The 17,486-nt window shown below is 39.0% G+C and overlaps 1 protein-coding gene across 3 annotated transcripts in view; it reads right to left on the reverse strand.

The window, feature by feature from the left end:
* NELL1 (neural EGFL like 1) overlaps positions 1 to 17,486 on the reverse strand; it is an 866,104-nt gene that overhangs the window by 174,623 nt on the left and 673,995 nt on the right. The gene's annotated exons all lie outside the window — the stretch shown is intronic.

Below are 17,486 nucleotides of genomic sequence, written 5' to 3' on the forward strand. Positions count from 1 at the left end.
TCTTTTAGGCTTTCTTGGTTACTTTGCTGTATGGTATTCAAATTTAGTATTCCTAAGAGTCTTTTATTTTGAGGTGATCAGTGTTCTCTGAGAGAAATCATCTAATCATCCTCTTGAGAATTAAATGCCAGACTGCATATAGGGGGAGGGAATTTGGGATGCTGCAATTCTGGAGATTTCTTTACATTTACTTCCTTTGATTTATTTTGTACATCCTCACCCTGCCTTTTGCTGTGCCTGGTACTCCCATTTATGAAGCTTTTTTGGTACAATTTCTCATAAGAGCAAACCTTCAGTCTTCTGATGGGAGGGAAAGATGTAGCTCCTGTTTTCAAAAGGGAGGGGAAGGGACCTGAGGGATACTGGTCTTCAGAAAAGTTTTCACCCAATTCTCCTCTGTTCATCCCCCACACTTGATCTTCATCTTCAGAGGTAGCTTATGGTACCAATTCCTAAGTCTTCCCAAAATTCTTGGCAAGTAACTATCCAGATACTTGAGTTTCATTTTTCTCTGATATGCTGTTTCCATTGGTCTATATACTTAGCATTTCCATTCTCAGTCACTACTGTCTCTCTCCTCCTCTTTCCATACTTGTATATTTGTATCTTTTTCTTATCCTTTTAATGTCATTTATATACGTTTTGTTCCTTTCTTGGAGATACGTGGAGGGAGCAGATATAAATGCATATATTTAATCTACCACGTTTAACATGAATTCTCTCTCATTTAATATTAAATGGGTAGGTCAACATTGCCAGTATACCTTCATTTTATAGAAAAGATTGAAACTTAAAGACTTGTTGTTCAAGATTACAAAGTTGAGATAAGCCTAACACAATCTCACTTACATGCATTTCATTCATTCATCATTCATTCATTAAACATGCACTTCAATGTACCAGGTTTGTACTATGTTACTGCAGGCACCACACAGACAACACACACACACACACACACACACACAGAGTTCTGCCTCAAATACTGTAATAACATGGTCAATCTAATATGGGAACATCCAGGCAGATATGATGAAACCAACAAGTGACAGAAAAGTAGGAGTAGAACAAACTGTCAAGAAGTGGCCAGAAATGACTATTAATAGGAACAACCTTATGCAAAGTCATGGCAATGAGAAAGCTTCATAAAAGCATCAGGAATAAGAGAGAGATTTTTTTTTTATTGTAATGTGACCTGAATGTGATGAAAGCTGAATTTCTCATAGACTGAATGAATTAATGTCTTTATCATCTTCCAAAACTATATATTTGATATCCCCTATGTGTACTCTTACTTACATGTTTCACCTTTTTCTTCATCAAAGTGACAACCTAGGTGTTTTTCCCCCAAGGGATTAAGTAAAATTATATTCTGGAGTCATATTATAAATATGTGTATCAAACTAATAGCTTCCTGCTCTTCCTTGGGACAAGCAATAGAGAATATTCAGAGAAGAGTGTCACACTCCTCAGAGAATTTCAGTACATGCCTTTGATGACAATGGTGGCTGCAAAGATTTATGAGAAAAGTTGAATTCATGACTGATTGGGTCTCTATTTCTGTGACCTTTCAAAACCTCTTCTATCTGCAACTTAGCAGTTTCTCTCTACTAATACTCAGGTTAACATTTAAGTGTCTCAGTATTGTACACTGCCCCCCCCAAAAAATGTGACAGTTTCCATGACAACTGATGGGGAAACATAGCTGATAGGATTTTCTTTTTCAACTTTATGTGGCAATTTCAGAACTCTCAAAATTGCCTTAGCAGGATTATAAAAGATCATTTTGGGCTTTGTCATCAAAAAGACCCCTTTCTCTCAATAGCTTATACCATGACCAGGATTTGCTAACTCTATTTTACATTTTTGGGTAGTAGGACCAGCTTTCAAGTACAAAGGATTTGGTCAAAGACATTACATTAAAGTGCAGTATAACCAAAGGAACATAGTGTGCACATGTACCTCAGTCCTCTTCTTCACCCATCCAGAATTTCTGGAACAGACAAATGTGAGTAGGGGTCATTAAGGGGAAGAGTGGGTGAGGATAGTCTCTCTCTGCTCTTGGGAAATATATTTGTTATCTTAGGCTAGGCATGTGCAGCAATAAACAACCCTAACCTAATATCTTGCTTTTTACAACAATAATGGTTTCTCATTCACTTTTCATGTTTGTGCAGGTTGGCTGCACCTCTGATCTAAACCTAAACTTTGGACATGCCATCCTCATAGCAGAGAGAAAAAAAGAGATAACTGAAATATGCAAAGGCTTTTAAAACTTCTGATCATAAGTGACATGAGTTGATTCCACTTATACTGTATTGGCCAAAGCAAGCCATATGGCCAAGCTTGATGTCATCAAGTTGGGGAGTATAATTCTTTCATGGGGAAGGACCTAACAAGGAATGGCTTAGAAACCCAGAAGGAAAGGACCAAGAAAAAAGGCAAGGCAAATTTTTTGAATAAATAGTATAATCTACTATGGAAGAAGATACTCTTTTTCACTTTGCAGACCTGTGTCTTCAAGATTTTCTGACTCAGAAAAGCCTTTAACCTGATGCAGTCTCTGTCTTTTTTTAAATTAGGCAAAAAGACTTGCTCTCTGATCTCAACTGAGATTGGATCAATAAACTTGGTCTCAGAGCTGCCTACTTACAATTGGTGCCCCTGCCCCAGATTAAACTCCTGGAAAGAAACAAATAGTTCCTTATTCATCTTGTATCCATGATATGAGAGTCACTACCTGCTGTAAATGAATATTTATTGGACTGAGCTGAACTGAACTGAACTGAATGGCACTACCAGAGAAGACATAAGTTTTAGTATATCTTTATTCATTCATTCATTTCTGTAAACCTCATTTATTTAAAAGCCACTGACCACCTACTATGTAGAAATACAAGACATAGCAATTGCCTTTAGAAGCACATAAGCTAGAAGAATCAAATTTTTTCATTTCCCTTAAAATGTCTCAAAAAAACTTTATGGGTCTTGTGAGCAGATATACTGTGAAAATTTATCATAGAAGGGTGGTCTTAAGTGGGGGCTGGCAGTGCAAAAATAAATAGACACTAAAAAGGCAATAGAAAGAACAGTGAAACTAAGAGCTGGTTCTTTGAAAAGATGAACAAAATTGACAAACCTTTAGCTAGACTAATTAAGAAAAACAGAGAAAAGACTCAAAGTCAGAAATGAAAAAGGAAAAGTTACAAGTAACACCATGGAAATACAAAGGATCATAAGGGACTACTGTGAAAAAGTATACATACAGAAATTGGACTACCTAGAAGAAATGGTTTAATATACAATATTCTAAGACTGAATCAGTAAGAAATAAAAAATAGGAATAGACCAATTACTAGTAGGAGATCGAATCAGTAATCAAAAACCACCCAACAAACAAAAATCCAGGACCAGACAGCTTCAGTGGTGAATTCTACCAAACATTCAAAGGAAACTTTTAAAACCTTCAATAAAAGCAGATAAACAAGTGGGACTACATCAATCTTAAAAGCTTCTGTACAGCAAAGGAAACCATCAACAAAACAAAAAGGCAACATACTAAATGGAAGAAAATATTTGCAAATCATATATCTGCTAAGGAGTGAATATCCCAAATATAAAGAACACATATAACTCAATGGCAAAAAAAAAAAATCCAATTAAAAAATGGGCAGATTCTGAATAGACATTTTTCCAAAGAAGACATACAGATGGCCAATGGGCACATGAAAAGATACTAAACATCACTAATCATCAGGTAAATGTAAATTAAAACCACAATGAGATATCACCTCACACATGTTAGAATGAATATTATCAAAAAGACAAGTAACAAGTGTTGGCAAGGATATGGAGAAAAGGGAGCCCTAGTATACTGTTGGTGGGAATGTAAACTGGTACAGCAGCCACTGTGGAAAACAGCATGGAGGTGCCTCAAAACAATTAAAAATAGAACTACCATATGATCAAGCAATTTTACTTCTGGGTATATATCTGAAGAAAATGAAAACACTGATTCTAAAAGATATATACTCCCCTATGTTCATTGTAGCATTATTTATAATAATGCTTCATAACCAAGATATGGAAACAACCTAAGTGTCCATCGATCGGTAAATGGATAAAGAAGATATGGTATACACCACACACACACACATACACACACACACACTGAGATACTACTCAGCCATGAAAAAAAAAAGAAATCTTGTGAAAACATGAATGAACCTTGAGTGTATTATTATGCTGAGTGAAATAAGTCACACAGGTAAAGACAAATATCATATGATTTCACATGTATCTGGAATCTAAAACACAAAACAAATGAATAAACAAACAAACCAAACCAAAATCAAACTCACAGATACAAAGAACAGAATGGTGGATGCCTGAGTAGGGGGTTAGGGGGTAAGCAAAATGGGTGAAGGGTTTCAAGAGGTACAAACTTCCAGTTATAAAATAAATAAGTCATAGGGATGTAATGTACAGCATGATGACTATAGTCAATAATATTATGCTGCATATTTGAAAGTTGCCAAGAAAATAGACCTTAAAAGTTCTCATCACAAGAAAAAAAGTTGTAACTTTGTATGGTGATGAACAGTATCTAGACTAATTGTGGTGATCATTTCACAGTGTAATCAAACACCCAATCATTTATATGTTTTACACCTGAAACTAATATAATGCTGTATGTCAATTATACCTCAATAAAATGTAATAACATTATCAGTTTTAAAAAGATGAGGGCTGGCAGGTAAACCTCAATCACTAAATCTGAATTTAGCACAAAAACACATACCAAAATGGCTCTTTTTCATAAAGTAATAAAGGACAGCTAGTTGTTTGCATATTTATTTTCTTCTTCTAGATAATAATTTACTTAAGGGTAGAGACTGGGTTTTGTTCATCTATGTGTCACCAGCGATTAGCACTGTGTTATGTATTCAAAACATCTGTGCAGTTGAATGAATAAAACTCTGCCTCCCAAATTCAATTCATACCTACACATTCTATTCCAATTTATTCATTTATTAGTTCCTCAATTGTTGTACAGACCACAGAGGAACCCTAGCTTAAAGTAGTAGATAATTAGGCCAAAATCACAGTTAGCCACTAGGATCTGAAACTGGCTACCTGGTTTCAAAGGCCATTCTTCCATAGCTCCCCATAGTTTCCATCCACCTACCAAAGTGTCAATAACACATTCATTTGCATGTTAACTTCATGTCCTTCACTGCCTTTCCCAGGATAGAAACTCTGACTATTTTGGTCACTACTGTATTTCTAGCAACTCTTCCCACCGAACAGAGGGAAGAGTAGGTGCTAACATAAGTAGGTGCTCAATAAATATCAAATAAATTGATTAAATTTATTCTAATAAATTGAATAAATGGAAGACCAACCGATTAGCGCAAGAAAGACATCAGTGCCTCATCGGTATAAAAATAATAACGCCCAGCTCATAGACTATTGTGAGGATTAACTGAGCCAGTGAATCTAAAGAATCAGCCTAGTGCTAGAGAGATAGAAGGCCACTAAATTACTGGTGACTAAAAAGAAGAAAACTCCCTAGGAGCAGGTGTAATTGACCTGGGTGGGATTTGGAGAGGAAAGACATGTTCTGTTTTGTTATTTCAAAACAATAAAATAGGTATTGGATGTGACGTGGGACAGCAGGGAGTGGAGGGGGCACTTAGGAATCAGACCTGACCCTGGTGAGAAATCAAATAGGAGAGGTAGCATAGGGTCAGATGATGGGAGCAAGGAGAAGGGAGTCGCCCTTGACAATAGTCTAATCCAATAACCAATCAAGGCCTCCCAGTCCATCAGCTCCTGTGTTCCACTTCAAATTCTTAACACATGAACCTCACGTGGTAAATTAGTCTGATTCATAACAACTCTATTAGGTACATCATAGATGATACACTAGTAAGGAAAATAACCTGTAGAGCCATGTTTGGGAGACAAATTATCCTCTTTTGGTTTTGTAAACTCCTTAAACAAGGATTCCCAATTTAAAAAAATCGTGAACAGCTCTGACGTAAAAATCACCAAATGTGAGAAATGAATGGAAACATCTATTAGTAGTTTCGGAGTAATGTTACAGAAAAGGTACTAAAGGCAGCAACGCATTAATGTTAAAATAAATGTAATGATTATTATTATAGTAAAGTGAAGGAGAAGGAGAAAGAGGAAGAAGAGGAAGGGGGGAGGAGGGGGAGGAGGGGGAGGAGGGGGAGGAGGGGGAGGGGGAGGGGAGGGGGAGGAGGAGGAAGAGGAGGAGGAGGAGGGGGAGGAGGAGGAGCGGGAGAAGGAGGAGGAGAAAAACAACACGAACAAGCAGCAGCAGGAAGAGCAAATGTTCATATAACACATACTACATTCAAGGCTCTACTCTAGGCCCTCTACACATGTCAACTCATTTAATAGTAAGAAGCAGTGTATCATACTATTTAGGCGCATGAACTTGGAGCCATGCTGCCTGGGTTTGCGTCCCCGCTCTGACACTTACCAGCTATGAACCTTGGGCAAATTATTTAATTTCTTACTGCCTTACTTTCCTCATTCATAAAAAGGGATAAACTCACAATTTTTGTGAGGATGTGGTGGGTTCCATAAATAATCAACATGAAATATTAGACAATATAAATTACCTAAAATGCAATTTGCACAACTGTGCTCCTGACTCCACTAAATATTGAAGGAAAACAAAGGACCTAGACTTTATTCCACACGTGCCCCAGCAAGTGAAGGGCAGTCACGCTGCCCACAAGTTGCCTGCAGTGCCTTTCCCTGTGAGGATCACTTGTCGCCAGCCCCCTAGTTCAGAGGTATGATTGTGAAGATCCAATTGCCACTGTATGTTTTATTGTGTTTAAGCAGTAACGGGAGATCCTGTATGTAAAAATTACATTAGCATCTTCCAGTTTAAGGGTAAAGGGAAAGTGGGGAAGATAGAAAAACCATTTATCTTTCTGTCACCTTGACTTTCTTCAGAGAATTTTGGCCTTATTACATGAAATTTGAATCAAAGGTCAATTTCATCCCCTTTCTTTCCCTCATTTTCCTTTGCAAATGACTAATTAATGCAGGGAGTATAGGCACAGAGGCTGAATGACTTTTGAAGGGGAAATGAATGCTCACAGAGGCCACCATTTATGAAGTCAGCCACCTCACTAATTACCAGGGAGGCGGCCTCACCCCAAGGTTAGAAGCACTAAATCATCCCATCTGAGGTAATATTCATTTTAGCACATCATCCTGCTATCAGTACCATTTTTTAACTTATTCCCAGGTATGAACAAGGTAGATCAACCACACTTGATTTGTGGGCAGAAAAGCAGACAACAATCTTTGTCCTCAGTGGAGAATCAGTAATGCATTTGGAGACACCTTGCATAGACTTTTATTTTCTCTCTGAAGAAAGATATTTGCTTCCTGGAGTGTTGTAGCAGCAGGGGCTCCAGGAGACCAAAACACTGCATAGCTCAATCTTTGCAAGAGGCATAATTTCTTTACAGACACACAGCATCAGAAGTTGGTTTACCAAAAGGCTTCCCTCCATCTTTCCCAACCCCTCCTGAGGATGAAGAAGATACTGAATGTTAAGGATTGTGGAAACACCAGTTCCTGGTGAATGGAACGTAATTAGTGGCAACTAAAATGTTACTTGGCATGGGTCTTGGAGTCCCAGACACATGGCTGCTACATCTGTTTTTAAGCCTTGGTGCCAGAGAATGGAGAAACGCCACCCCCTCTCCTTTTGTTTAATGTTCTTTTAGTAATGCAAATGGAAGGCAAACTTTAGGCAAAGTAAGTGATTACGAGCCCCACCCTGGGTACTCAGTTGTTATCAGAAGGAGGGACATCACGGTGACATAGTTACTACCTTGGACCGTTCTTGTAAAAATGGAAAAGATAGGGAGTAAATAAAAAAAAAAAAGAAGCCAAACAAACAAAGAAACAGAGATCAATAAACCCAGCACCATCATTACATTTTTAATCTGGATGTGCGCAGATGGGACAAGAGAAACTTGTCCATCAGATTGCTAAAAAATAAGATAGCCTGGTGTTATCAGCCTCATACTGAGAAATTCAATCCTTTTGAAGTCTGGAAAAGAGGCACTTATCCCACTCTGCTTAAATCACTCGTTTCTTTCCAGGGCAACTGGCTTCAAGGCAGCCAGAGACAGTGCACCTCTGAACATGGTTGGCAAGCCAAGGTACGTTTACCCAGGTTTCTCTGGCTTTCCCTTCTGTAAAGTTGCTGAGAGGAAGGGCGAGGAAAGGTGGAGGAAACGATACTCCATGTGTGCGTTCAAGCACAAGTTCAGTTTCCTCAGTCAAAGCACCAACTGACTCTGGTTTTAGACAGTTATAACAACCAAGAAGGAGTGAAGAGCACGGTTAACTGAGTAATTCAGGAGGTACCTTGGGGATTATTTTGGCCCTCTAGTTTTTTTCATTGCCTCCTGATGCCTTTTTTTTGGGGGGGCGCAGGGGTGGTTCTTTATATTTTAATGCCTCATTCAGAGGTTGAACAAAGGGAAGGAGGAAATGGAAGCTGCCCTAGTCAGCCTGGTTTTCTGTTAGAAGCTGGGGGGTGGGGATGGGGAGGAGCCCTGCATTGAGATAGGCTGAAACTATTCCAGAATTATCTGTGGAGTCCTTTTGCCCAAAGTAACCCTTATTAAGGGACCTGAAAACCAAAGGTCCATTTTCAAATTGCCCCATTCCCACTCCATAAAACGCCCTTTAAAATCCAAAGGATGCAACGAAAAATGATAATACATAGGAAGAAAAGAGTAGTATATTTATGAAAGGTCTGGGGATTTCTTATTAAAAGAAAAAGAGCTCAGGAGAAGAGAAGGGCTTATCAGGCATCATAGTAACCAAATCACATCTGGGTTTTTCTTTTGCTGTATCAGCGGTTCTTAGGCTGTGATCCATGGATGCCTACGAGTCAATGGATAGACTTTAGCGGGTAACTAAAACCCTTTCCGCATTTTCAAACATGTTCAAGGTATATACGCAAATATTTCTGGAGAGATTATTCAGAGCTTCCATCAACTGCCCAGAGTGGAGAGAGAGAGAGAGAGAGAGAGAGAGAGAAAGAGAGTGTGTGTGTGTGTGTGTGTGTGTGTGTGTGTGTGTGTGTGTGTGTGTGTGTGTGTAGCAAAAAGGGAAAAAAACAAACTAAACAAATACCCTGCATACTTTATTCCCACCAGGTCTTTCTTCCTTGACCCACCCTCTCCCTCACCCCGTCCTGCATAAAAATATTCAGATTAACTTGATTTCCAGAGACCCTTTATCAGACCCAGCGGCACAGAACTCTCATGCATCTTCCACCTGCTTCAAGCTCATTAAACACATAATTAGTCTCTCTGGACGATAATCACGGTTGCTCAAGTTCATGAATTTCTTTCTCCCTAATCTCTAATTCTGGGTAGGTTTGTGTCATACGGCTTCAGAAAGACCAGTCTGTCATTAAATGGAGGGCTGTAAAGATTTTACTACCATCGTAAGCAACGAAAGCCTTGATCATACTATTATTGCCTCTACAGGAGGAATATAAACCAAAATGCCATTTACGTGCCCCCACTGAGGCCCCCTGCCTCCTGACAGCTGATGAAATATGTCCTGCATTTTACCTCGGAGGGATTGACTCAAATTGTGACAGGTCATGGGAAGAAATAAATGTCGATATCTGGCCATAGCCTCAAAAAATATTTTTCTACATCAGAAGGAATTGCTTTGCTATTGCACAGGGGTGACAAACAACTAAGATTTGAGGAGGATGCGTGACACGGCAGCAGAGATGCCTTGGAACAGGTATGCAGACAAATACAGGCCAAAATAGAGAAAGAACTGGAAGCCAGATGTCAGAAGACCCGGGTTCCTGTTTTAGTCTTGTTATTAACCCAGTGTGAAGGGCTTCCCTGGTGGCGCAGTGGTTGAGAATCTGCCTGCCATTGCAGGGGACACGGGTTCGAGCCCTGGTCTGGGGGGATCCCACATGCCGCGGAGCAACTAGGCCCGTGAGCCACAACTACTGAGCCTGTGCGTCTGGAGCCTGTGCTCCGCAACAAGAGAGGCCACGATAGTGAGAGGCCCGCGCACCGCGATGAAGAGTGGCCCCCCGCTTGCCGCAACTAGAGAAAGCCCTCGCACAGAAACGAAGACCCAACGCAGCCAAAAATAAATAAATAAACCCAAAGTTAAAAAAAAAAACAAAACTATATAACCCAGTGTGAGGCTCAGGCAAGACATCTAATAACCTTTCTGGGACTCAGATTTCATAAACATAAGATGAGGAAATAGGATTTGATGAAAGATTTATTTATGCTCATCCTTCTAAACAGTCAAACTTCTTCAAATCTAACGTTATGTAAGAACCTAATACACAGAACCATACAGGTGAAGCTTCTAAGATTTCCATCGGGATGGGTGCTGAAAGCCCATTCACTGCATTGCAGCCTCACCCAGGCCACCCCTCAGTGTCACTGTTTCCATCATATAGTTTGACAACCATTATAATAGGTGCTTCATCCAGATTTGACATCCTGGGTTATGGTTGATCTCACGCTCCATCTCTGAGATTTCCAGGTGACTCAGCAGTCCTCAACAGCTGTCACATAGTGATACCCATACTTGTAACAGTGACAGCAAGCCACTGCAAGGGGCTGAGGGGCCCTCTAAATTGGCAGTCATGAGTTTTATTAGCTTTAATAAAGCTTCTCATATGTTTTATTACTGCACACTTTTTTATTAGCTGAAGTAGCGGATCACCCAGAATACTCCATTCCAGACATATAAATGAAGAAAGAGAGGGTACCATGATCAGGGGCCAGCATCACTGCCTGGGATGCCTGTGGAACTAGAGGTTTATTTCCAACAGCCTGTGATACCTCCTGGTCGGCGGAGGATTGCAAAGTGGTGCAGCAGCAATAGCCAGGCTCGTGCAGGAAGGGCAGGTGAGACTCAGAAGAGATCTCGAAGCAGAACCAGACCTGGCCAGCTTCCTCTCAGGCCTCCTTCTTTAGGCACCACGTTGCCTTACTCCCTCCATGCCACACCCCCAGCGCCCTCCTCGAGACACACTGGAGGGGGTCATATTCCATCTGCTGTGTTTCTAGGTTATTTTTGGTTTTTCTATCTCTGGAAGCTTCTCAAAGGAGGTAAACATTCCTGAGGTTGATAGGGTATTTCTTCCTGATACTTCGTTTTCTGTGAACTCATTTCCCTCCAAACAAAAAGCACAGATGTTCAAGCCTTAACCTTTGCCTCCATGCACTGAGCAAGGACCTCAGAATCAGAAAGACCTGGGCTCAGTTTTTGCCTCAGTCACTTAGTGACTGTGTGATCTTGAACTCACTCAACGTCTCTAGACTTCAGTTTCTTTACCTGTAAATAATCCATCTTACGGAGCTCACCTGAGCATTAGAGGAGGTAAGGAAAAAAACACTTGGTTTAGTGCTTGAGGCAGACTAGGCACCCAGAAATCACAGTTTCTATTATTTAATAGCAATAAATATTAATTTCTATTTATCTATCAATTTGTTGAATACAATCTGAACAAAATTATCGAGTTTCTAATACCTAGACTGGGTTCAGAAGAAGAAACATTCTTTCTTTTGAACAACATTTTTTATAGCTATAAGTTTGGAGCAAATAACTAACTGAATAGAGAAGACACTATTCTACTAGTTTTTCATCAATCAAGCTGTTTTGAAAATATAAAGCAATATTTTCCTTGAATTTGAGAACCTCTAAATGAAACTTCATATGCAAACTTGCCAACCTTGTACCTGAAAATCAGTCATCATAAGTTTCCCTCTCCCACTATGGTCTTTGGTTAAAGGCCCTGAAACAAAATCTATGGCGGGGCACATATTTTCATTATTGAAAATGGGGTAAAAACGATCATCAGTATAAACCTCATATTCTACTGATAGCCAAAATCGTTGAGGAAGGTCTGTCAAAGTACATCTCTGAAATCTCCCAACCAACGCTTAAAATCCTCACAAGGCACTCGTTGATGTGCTGCCAATCTTTACTGAGCTTCACACCTGCATCATGATCCCACCCACTTGATCTGAATCCCACCTCTGGTAGATCGTGTCTTTATTAAAAACTTGGTATTTTGTTCATAGTAGATTTTTTGCATTGATTTGATTTTTAAAAATATTCCATTATATACAAAACAGAAATAGACTCACAGACGTAGAAAATAAACTTATGGTTACCAAAGGAGAAAGTGGGGGAGGGATAAATTAGGAGTTTGGGATTAACAGATACACATTACTATGTATAAAATAAACAACAAGGACCTACTGTATAGCACAAGGAACTCTACTCAATATTTTGTAATATGTATAAGGGAAAAGAATCTGAAAAAGAAAAAAATACATATATATATAAAACTGAATCACTGCTGTACACCTGAAACTAACACAACATTGTAAATCAACTATAATTCAATTTAAAAAAAATACTTTTTCAAGGTAAAAAGGAATGGATTTGGAAAGGAAGAGTGGAATTTGTCTCTAGAAATTAAAATCTCTTTGAAAAGAAAAAAAAAATCATTAGAATAATATTTATCTTGATTACCAAGGTTTTTGGCATCTGAAGTGAGAGCCTCTTTCACCTCACCCTAGTTTCAGTGCTGCTATATGCCCCAAATAATTTTTTTAGACAAACCTCCACAGGTATTTTTACTCTACCCCACCCTGACTAGGGTTTACTGTAAGTAATGTTATTGGTAGGCATATATTAGTGTAGAGGCATGAACAGTAAAGTCACTGCATGGAAACAAACACTCCTCAAGGTTGCGGTTTCAACAGAGGAATTCCTGAGAACTGGACAGCAAAGCAAAGCCCACAAACAGGTCTACAAAACCTCAGTGAAACCACAAAGTGTCCTTTGCTTGTTCTCTCCCTCTCTCCCCTGACATATGGCAGAATACCAACACTTTCTGTTGAACACCTACTATATGACAGACAATATCCTAGAGCACTTTACAGGTGCAGGCACACCTTGGAGACATTGCAGGTTCAGTTCCAGACCACCGCAATAGGTGAATACCACAATAAAGCGAGTCACACAAATTTTTTGGTTTTTCAGTGCCTACAAAAGTTACACCATACTGTAGTTTAGGAAGCGTGCAATAGCATTATGCCTAAGAAAAACAAGGTACATACCTTAATTTAAAAATACCTTATTGCTAAAAAATTCTAACCTTCATCTAAGCCTTCAGCAAGTCACAGTAGTAACATCAAAGATCGCAGATCATTATAACAAATATATAATGAAAAATGTGAAATATCCCGACAATTATCAAAAAGTAACACAGAGACGCGAAATGACCATATGCTGCTGGAAAAACGGTGCCTACAGACTTGCTCGATGCAGGGTTGCCACAAACCTTCAATTTGTAAAAAACAACAACAACAAAAGCAATATCTGCGAAGGCACGATGAAGTACAATAAAACGAAGGTAGGCCTGTATCCCATTTAATTCCCTCAACCTTGTAATTTAGATATTATTTTCTTCACATCCAGATGAGGAAAATGAGGAGCAGAAAGTTCTAAACCTCCCTTGAGGTTCTGATACTAATTCACGAGGGGACTTGTGTAATCTGACTCCCAAATTGGTACTATCATATTAAAAGAAAGAAACTGGCCAGATTATAATCTCTTCAAAAAAAAATCATCATATATGCCATCTGTTGGGAGAGGGAGGGAGGAAACTTTGGGTTTATATTAAGCTAATTCCCTCTTAAACTAAGTTGCTATTCATCTGTCTCCAGCCGTAAGCGTCTCTAAACCCACAGAAACGGCGAATGCCATTTGCTCCAGTGCAGGGAGCTCACCAGACACACTACCCGACGGGGACTTCATAGTAGGCAACCTTGTATCAAATATTCTCTCCACTGAGATAAGGAAGATGCAAATCATTTTTGTGATCAAACAGCATGAAGCTTTTAAATAGGTAGAGATGCCATATTACATCTTATTGCTGAAAATCTCAATAAAGATACCATGAACAGAAATCCACATGTGTAACAAATCACATTTAACTGTGACTGGTATCTGATTTATGTTAGGTTATACATTATTGAGTCATGTGACTATGCTGTTGGAATAGTGCCCAGGCCAGAAAATGTAAAAAAGAATCGAAAAAAGAAAAAAGATGGAGAAATAAATTTCTCTTCTCCTTTCCTCATTTTTCCCTACCCCACTCCATCTCTCAGTTTTAAAGCAAACCTAATGGAACCTGAAATTTACTCAGAATGTATTCTCTCCGTTGGCAATGCACTTTCAAAATAACTAAATGTTTTTCAGTTTACTACAGAGCGGAAATGAAATGAATGACATAAGTTCTGAATACTTGATGCACTGTAGACATTAATCATCTTGTTCTCTCAAACAGATTTGTTTTCTTGTGTCTACATGATGGAACAATGAAAAATGAAAAGCAATTGACATTTCCACTGTATCAGAAGACAAAAAACATCCCATATGAAAAAGAAGGGGGAAAGCACTGCAATGTAGAAAGTAACTAAAAGCAGTGATAAAGCAAGCTCATTTAAAAAAAAATATTAAACTAAAATATGTAATTATTATAAAAATTACTTTCAACATAAATGAAATCTTAATGGAGTGATTTTATGTCTTCAATTTAAAAATGCAAAACTCATTTAAATGGTGTTGTCTTCTCCTAGTTTCATTCATTTTTTCTTGCATTCTTTCACTCTTTGTGTGCTCACTGTCATGTGTATATGTGTATGTATATGAGAGAGTGATATACAACACATTCCTTCAAATCTCAAGAAGGATGTAAGAAGATGACAGATTTCATCTAGGCCAGTGTCTGTTCACCTAAGATAAAATCTGACCAGCTATATTGGGAATAAATGTCATGTCAAAGTAACAACCTTATAATCAGCTGATTGGAAATCAATGCTCACATTAAAACATGTGTTCTTTCATTTCTAAGTTCTTTAACAGGCTAGTTGCCCTTTTTAATGATCTAGCATCCATATCTCTACAAGTAGAGCTACTGGAAAAACTGTAGCAAAAGGACTCAGCCTTGGAGCATTTGTCCTTCTTTCCTTTTCATCCTAAGATAGTGACCTGACCTATGGAAATAGAGAACCAGGAGATAGGCAGGCCTCAGCAATGTTCAAGGACTATTTGGAGAAATAATGAGTAGCTTTGTTTAGTAGGAGGGCAGGGTAAATGCATGAGGTCGAGGAGAGATGAGGTAAGAAAGTTAATTTGGACAGATACTGGATAAGGCATGAGTTCTAGTATAAAAGCATATTATCAGTCTTGGCAGGAAATAGGGATCCACAGAAGAATGCAAGTCATATAATCAGAGTTGGGCTTTGGAACGATAAATCAGACCTACAATTCATAAAATAAATTTGAAGGAGCTCTACCGAGAAAATAGAGAAACCTGCCACTGTAATGCTGTGAACGAGGGAGATTGGGAGCCTGAGTTAAAGGTAGAATGAATATTTCGAGAGAAAATTCAGATAATTTATTGGCTGTCAATGGCGCAAAATAAGTAATTTTTAAAAAGATTCAACTTTTGAGGCTGAGTGATAAAAAGTGGCATTAATAGAAATAAGGAGATAGTTTAGTGAGACGGCTAATTGCCTAATTCTGGAGTCAGGCCTATATAGTTTTAAATGACCTTGAACAAGATGCTCAATTTCCCTAAGCCTCATTCCCTTATCTCTACAAAGAGTATAATCCTTATCACATAAGGGTGTTTTGAGATGGAGAAGTTAATTGAGGTAAAGCACTAAGTGATACCATAATTTGGAGAGAGTGATCATTCAATAATCTACTTCTTGTGATAATTACTGTTATTAGAAAATTCAGGAAAAGAAAGGCCTCAACTGGGAATAATTTGGTTATAAGGGACAAAACCCGAAAGTATGGTTGATTATAAAAACATACAGAGAACTTTCAACGAACCCAGTGACAAGTATTGCTGGTCTTCCCAGGAACTAGGCGAGCTTTAAGAAATTTACTCTTTCCATATCTTTCTCCTTGTCTTCTCTCTTCTCCTGCTGTGGCTTCCTTTACAAAACTCTTTTTTTCTGCTTCTCTATGAATTCAGTTTTCCTAGCATCAACTCTGCTCCTATTTACCATCTTAAAATTCCGGTGGTCAGTACAACCTTACTGACTCAGTCTCGCATCCTGCTTTGAAACCTCTGGAAGACAGAATCCAGAATCAACATGAATCGACACGTGTTCAGTGTCCACCCAACTTCCTAGGTGTCAGGACTTAATTTGGTTAAAGGTCCACAATTCCTGCTGTGGCTAGGGGCAGACTTACAAAAACAAGGGGGAGTTGATGAGAAGAAAAATGACGGGAATTTTTAGCAAAAGGAATTAATTCAGGATAAAGAAAGATGATATGTCCATTTTTGACCAAGTCAAGGGTCTTTCAACACACTGAAAAATCAATTTCAGAGCAGCATGTGGGTCTAGAGTTTGGAAAGGATTAGGTCCCAGAATATAGATTGGTGCGTCATCTGTTTAGCAGGTGATAATTGATGCCTGCAGAGGAGCTAATGAAAATCCCAAGGCAGGAAATAGTACATGAAGATAACAGTCTGTTTTGGCCAACTTTCTGGTAGCCCAGAATCTAATTTTTTGCATTATCTTCACTGGAAACATTTCCATTGACCTCAGTTACCTCAGGCCACAGACATTTGTGTTCTATTAGCACAGAGCACAATGACAAGTCTGAAATAATAAATTCGAGACGAAAAAAAACCAAAGCAAAACAAAAAACCCAACAACAAAAAACACCCCAAGTCCAGTTTCTTCTTACAATAATAAAACCAAAACTACAAAGTAGACGAATCAAACCCAAGATATTCCCATACTCTTTACAGAATTAGGTGAGGCCATCCACTTTAGTCCCTGGTGAAATGCTGAACAAGCCACCACTGGAATGTGTGACAGCACCACCAAGAGGAAGGATAGAGACAAGAAGTAGCAAGTCCTGGGGCAACAAAGTGGTTTGTGTGATTAAAGAAGAGCTTGGTGGCCCCAGGCATCTTTGGGTAGAAGAACCACACAGCCCTCAGAGATGGTGAAACTTGGGGTCTTCACATATACTGGTAAATCTTTCTGCAAATGCAAGCTCCCTTGCCATCCCCTTACCTAAGAGAAGAAAAAGCAGAGCAGCTCTGGTTAAAGTGGGAGTGGAGGACTTAGAGTGGGCTCTTTGGCTCCCATCCCATCCCAAGTGAGTAGTAAGGGGACTTGGCTGAAACCCTAAAGCTCTTCCAAGAAGCAAAATTTGAACAGCACTGACAGAGGCTGCTCTCCTCTGGGCCACTGAGGGAAGGCCCTCAGACTGAGATTCAGGAGACCCAGGGAGAGATCCTAGCAATAATGCTGTCCTGCAGGTAATGAACTTTGGAGTTTAAAAAGAAAATCAAAAATAAAATTTTA

Source organism: Balaenoptera borealis, assembly GCF_965194805.1.
Source record: "Balaenoptera borealis genome assembly, chromosome: 11".
NCBI classification, from domain to species: Eukaryota; Metazoa; Chordata; class Mammalia; order Artiodactyla; family Balaenopteridae; genus Balaenoptera; species Balaenoptera borealis.